General features: G+C 37.0%; 1 protein-coding gene across 1 annotated transcript in view; it reads right to left on the minus strand.

Moving 5' to 3' along the window:
- LOC145681129 (uncharacterized) overlaps window positions 1–281 on the minus strand; it is a 396,245-nt gene extending 395,964 nt beyond the window's left edge. The window contains exon 1 of the mRNA XM_081752553.1: window positions 115–281. The gene's annotated coding sequence lies outside the window, so the exon portion shown is untranslated. The remainder of the gene's footprint in view (window positions 1–114) is intronic.
- Window positions 282–6,000: the final 5,719 nt, after the last annotated feature.

A 6,000-nucleotide genomic window follows, 5' to 3' on the forward strand; every position in this document is an offset into this window, starting at 1 on the left:
CATGCAGAAGGGAGACACGAAAGAAACAAAAGGACGTAAATTTCTTTATCTGTGATTCTGTCGGGAGCGTTTGACGTTTGATGAGCGATGGATAACAATTTTGCCGCCACTTACCTTCAGTGTGTGTATGTGTGCGCGTGAGTCCTATCTGTTGTTACTTCGCCGATCTGCCACCTGCTGCTTAGTGACTGACTCCAGAGACGATGTGCATATTTATATTCGGGGATCTCCGGCAGCTGCCCCACCTCCCAGTAGGCGGCCAATGAAAAGCCAACGTAAACTGACGCACCTGGATGGCACTGCCTTCGTTCTTCTTCTTCTTCTTCTTCCACGCGCTCTTCTACGAGTAATTGAAACTAGCTCTTATATCATCTTATTACTTCGAGCTTCCTCAATTTAACCTCATACACACACACACATACAAGCATATGTATGTACTGGGACACATAATCGGAGAATCAGATAAATCAGAGAGAAGGAAATAACGTAAACGACGCCGAGTAAACAAATACAACTACAAATTCTTTGTTTCAGCAAACAAAAAGCACAGCTAATATGGTCAAATGGTAGAGACAATTTTTTTCCTTGTTTTCCTTGTTAGGTTTTCGTGTTATTTTTACTTATAGACTTTATTAGTGTCCTAGACCTATAGATTCCCTCAAAGTTTCCGTTTTATTATCATTCTAATTGCACTACAATTCAATTTGGGTATAACATATTTATTAGGGCCACAGTGGCGCGGTCAATTAGGTGTCTAATTTCCAACTCGCCGGGCTAGGTTCAAACCCCGTTGCCGGCTGGGATTTTTTTCTCGTTCTACCTGGATCAACTTGAGGAAGTAAGGTGGTCGGGACGTGGTGTAGATCACATCATCTCTATGAGTGTAAAAGTCAAGAAAGTACGTTTACCTTCATCCTAGCTCTTGAAGTTAATGGCCTGTCTCGAAAGAGGATGAGTGAATTTTTAAAAATAAGATATTTATAGAAAAGTGATATACTGTATAATTGTTACTTTTTTCCAGTGCTCACGTGCTGCCTTTGATGTGCAAGATTCAGGGTTATATTCCCTGCGGAAGGACAGACCTTATTGTTGAGCCGGCATTGCAAAGTAATTAGTTAAATGTCTACTTGAATTAATAAGTACCGAAATTTGGTGTAGAAAGTTTAAAATGGCTGAGAGCTCATACGTATCCAATCCTCATGAGTTTCTTGTAGATATATGGCAGTGTTTTATCCAGGCATCTTAGGAGGGGAACCCCCCCCAAAAGTTGTATAATTATCCCCCGCCCCAAATTTTTGAAAATATAGTATAGCCATATATATGTTTCCGGTTTCAAATTTAACGTGTAGTTTATGTTTTTCTAATTTGCGAGTTTTCAGTCGATGTCCTTTTTCATATACCGCAAAAAGTCACATTTTTTTTATTGGTACAATTTTTACATTTCCCACTTCCCTTATCATTTAAAGAAAACGCTTACTAAAATTCGCTGCAAAATTCGCTTTTATCTGACATAGGAGGCTGAACACTAAGCAATATGTATCGGCACGAAGCAACGGCAGAAAAAAAATTAGTGTGTTGATCAGGTTTTAATGTGATGTATTTGTGCTTTTTGAAGTGTAATGCTTGGAGTGTTATATTTCATTATAATAGAGTTATTTCAAGTATCCGAAATTCAATCGACTAGAACGTTGATGATATGTCGTGTTCACAGAGCAAAACAATCTCACGTGGCTTTTGCCACTAGACAATGGTACTGCTCTTTGTTCAGTATGTAGTATATATTATAAAGATAGACCACATCTATAAGGTTCTCATAATACTTTCATAACGAAAAGTTTCACAAACTGAAATAAAAGTACGGCTAAAAATCAAAAAAGATAATACTTTTAAAACATGAACAAAGCGAATCTCATAGAAAAGCTCTTAGTAGTGATTGCGAGGCATAAGGAATGATGGAAAAATATGCTTCTGTATATTCGATGTTACCACACAATTTGAAAAGCAGAAAGAAGAAATTTTTTAAATCTTAAGTGACTTTGTAAAGCTAGCATATTTCATGTTCAAGAACGAAATTCTCCATACAACGAAGTACGAACCTCTCATCAATCTTGATGCACAGTTGGATCATAATGACCAAATAGCGAAGTTTATCGTCGATTCGATGGAAAACGCTACATGTAGAAGTACTACAACAGTCGTACTCCTACATGTTGCTTAACCGATCCAATGATATATATATATATATATATATATATATATATATATATATATATATATATTACTATTAAGGGGAGGGTGTAGTGTTTAGGTATGATGTACCGAATAACGATATTCAATTTCAGATATTGAGCTCCTCCGTGGCTAAGCGGTTAGCGTACGCGCCTTTGGCGTGGGAGACCAGGGTTTGATTCCCGGCGGGAGCTCATGTGGTTCGGAAGGTCCACGTCTCATATAGCCTCGCTGCTGAAAGGGACGCTAAACTAAAATCAACTCAACTCAACTCAATTTCAGATATTTTGTCTTGTAATAACGGGATCTTCGCTTTGATCCCCAGTTCAGCCTTTTTAAAGTATCCTCCATTTGCCTGTGTAAATATTATTGTCTTGTTTTATTTCTTGAATAGTATACAATTTTGGATTAATGAATGTGTTTTAATTTTTTTTATATATATATATAGATTTATCAGTGTAATATATATTTATGGATAATATTCCCCAGTGAGAGGCAGCAATACCTGCAATAAACATTTCATTTGTGTGTCATTTTATACATACTGAAATGTTGTCGACAAATACTGGCATTAAGCCACACATATTATGGTTTGGAAATTATCCGTTGAAAAATAGGTAAGAATAAAAAGAATAATTGCACGTATTCTAACAGTAGAAGGAGAGCCGAAAGCCCGAGTCAGAGTATGGTAGAATGAGCGAAATCGTATAATGCCCTCGGTTAGAAAAGAGTTAGGATGGGTCTCACACTTTTTGATGAATAAAAATATACTTGAACGTTGCTTATTATTGAAATATAGCTATAACTCACCATTCAAATGTCGCAATCGTCACATTCGGCCGCCATTGTGCATTTTTTCCCTTTGCTTTCTGCCAATGATTAAGTTTCCTATGACAAAAATTCATACGCGATTTGTAAATAGTTCTCACTAACACGGCTTAGTAATGTAAGATTCAGAAATATTGGCGGGTAAGTCTACTCTTCTAACGGGTCGGAACTAGATATAGGGTATCCTAAAGGTATAGGTTGCATAAGGTATATGGTTACTTTTCACATTTTTAATGGACTCCCCCTTTAGAACTTCGGATTCCCACCCCCCAAAACCGAGAGGACTGGATAAAACACTACCTATATGGTAAACACACAAATACATCTTAGACGGGGAGAATCAGGTTGGAGTCCTGAGAGTCATGTAGTTTGGATCCCACGTTGAAAATGAAATCTTTCAGTTTAACGTCCCTCGTTTATGTCCTTTAGGCTAAGGGAGACGAATGATTAAGGCAAGGGAATGATGATAGAATGAGAATGTGGAAGGATATGATTGTACCCAGAAAAAAACCACGGAGACGATGTTGTCCACCATAAACTTAGTTGACCAAGGATCGTAACAAGGACCCCACGCACTAGAGGTAAGAGCTTTACCACTAAGCCACCATGTTCCTCAGGTCTACGTCTGATACAGTGTTGATGCTAAAAGGGTGATTAAAGTCCAATGTTATCAGCCAAACTTCTAATCCTTAAAAGAGCGCGGTGGCTCAGTGGTAGAGCGTTCACCTCCGGTGCTCGGGGTTCTTGGTTCGATCCTAGCTCGCGCTGTGTGGACTTTGTGGTAGGCAAACACCGTGTTCATGGGTTTTCTCGGGGTTCCCCCGTTTCCTCCCACTTTCTTCATTCCACCATTTCACTCATCTCTCATCATCACCGTCTCCTTTAACCTAACCGGCATAATGTGGGACGTAAAACAAAGATTTCATTTCATTTTTCTAATCCTTAAGTATTACTCTTCAGATACTTAGACATTTTTAAAAAGAAAGGACATGAAATGCAATTAAATTTGTAGTGTTGTCCATTTGGATATTTCTAAGAGAGGTTATTCTATTCAATATGAAAAGACCAGTCCTAAAATTTGTGAAAATGATTCGCCCCATTTCAGGAATTGAAATCTCTCTAAATTTCTTTTTACTCCCAGCTCAATGTAGACGAGAATATTCTCGAGTCTCAAGGGTAACACTCGTTCACCTAAATCTTAGACCTTAAACACTGTGTCAGTGTTACATGATTCATCGTATAAAAACTATACATTGATGAAGTGATTGTACGAACATAATAAAGAGTATTTATCAACGTTAAAGATATGCAAGCAATTACATAACATACTCCAATAGTAAACATGGTTTAAATGTTATATCACACCCTTCGTGGACCACTCGTGACACTAAATGATTCTGATAACTGCCAAATGAAACTAAGGGGAAAAAATCCGGGGGAAAAGTTTTGTATATAAATTTACGAAATCAGACGAGGGTAGGAAGTTTTGTACATAAATTTACAAAATGAGACGAGAATGGAAAGTTTTATACTGCTTGTAGACGATCCAAGAAAGCTTGAACAAGACTCTTGTTCAAGACCATTCAAGACTATTTGATGAAAAAGATGCCAGCACTGACGTCATTTTTCTCTTGAATTCAATAGTCTCGTTCAAGAAATTTCGTTTCGGTCCTGTTCTAAACAATCTAATTCAAGAGCATTCAATAGCCAATTAGCACTCGAGTTTGAGTGCAGGAAAATACAAAACAAATATGATGGCGTCGTGAAGCAGAGCAGCAGTTGAATAAATATCTTTTCGTTACTCTTTTCCATAATCATCTGATATTCCAAGTGTGTATTATAATACACAAAGCTAATATTTGCGCCGGAAAATATTGTTAGTATTTTTTGTTGATAATATTCACGATTTATACAGTTACAATGCTTGCATATATATAACTGACTTTTCTTGATTTAATAAGACGTTTTGTACTGTTATTAATCTCTGATAATATCAAATAATTGCGTACTGATTGATAACATGCTCGCAAACTGAAGTATTCTGGAAATGATTACATGTTATCCTACTGTAATCCAATTATTTTGTCACGAAATCCACAAGTAGTATTTGAGAAGTTATTTCTTAAGGTAGAGGTTAATTTCACGCGTGCACATTTATTTTACTAGTGCTTTCCCGTAAGGTACAAATGTGCATCCTAACATATGCTACATCCAAGACTGTGCAAAAATAATAATAAATAAATAAAATCGAGATGCTATTTAACCGTGTCGGGGCAGGAGCATTGAAGGGGGTCCACGGGAGACTAGTCCGTACGGATCAGGCGCGTCAGAGACGGAGGTTATAGTACAAGAATAAGAATCATGTATAAATTAGAATAGTGCAACAAACCCTTGACATCGTATTCACTCATTTGAACTGAACTATATCTCTTGTAATAATTTGATACTGGTAACATTAAACTTCTAAACATAAAATACTGGTTTCCTACATTATGCAGGCATGTTTTGACACTGGGAATTATTACGGTATCTCAGATAATTCTCCTTCATACATACTCACACATTTTAACAGTAAAATTACTATTCGTTTGACGGGTTATTCTTAACCAGTACCAAAACAGGGATAGATTTGTGAAGAAAGTCTGTTGCAGATATGGGCGGCAAGTCCTGTAGCTGAAAAATATTATCATTGCTTCATTTGGTTTTCTGTGATTTCAGCCTTTTCTTTAAACAGTCTTCGATGCCAAAGCATGAATAACATCAAAAGGCAGTCATTGCCTCGTGATACACACAATTTTAGGAAACAGCTCGATTTTTTTTCTTTCTGAGTGTGGTTCTGTTATCAGCACGCCATTTGAAGAATCATTTTAAAAAAAGCTTAGTATAGGGAACGATTTTATACCTATCAGCACTTTACTTTTTCAACGTCACCTAACCTAACTC

This window comes from Thermobia domestica, chromosome 3, assembly GCF_964235325.1.
Source record: "Thermobia domestica chromosome 3, izTheDome1.hap1.1, whole genome shotgun sequence".
NCBI lineage: Eukaryota > Metazoa > Arthropoda > Insecta > Zygentoma > Lepismatidae > Thermobia > Thermobia domestica.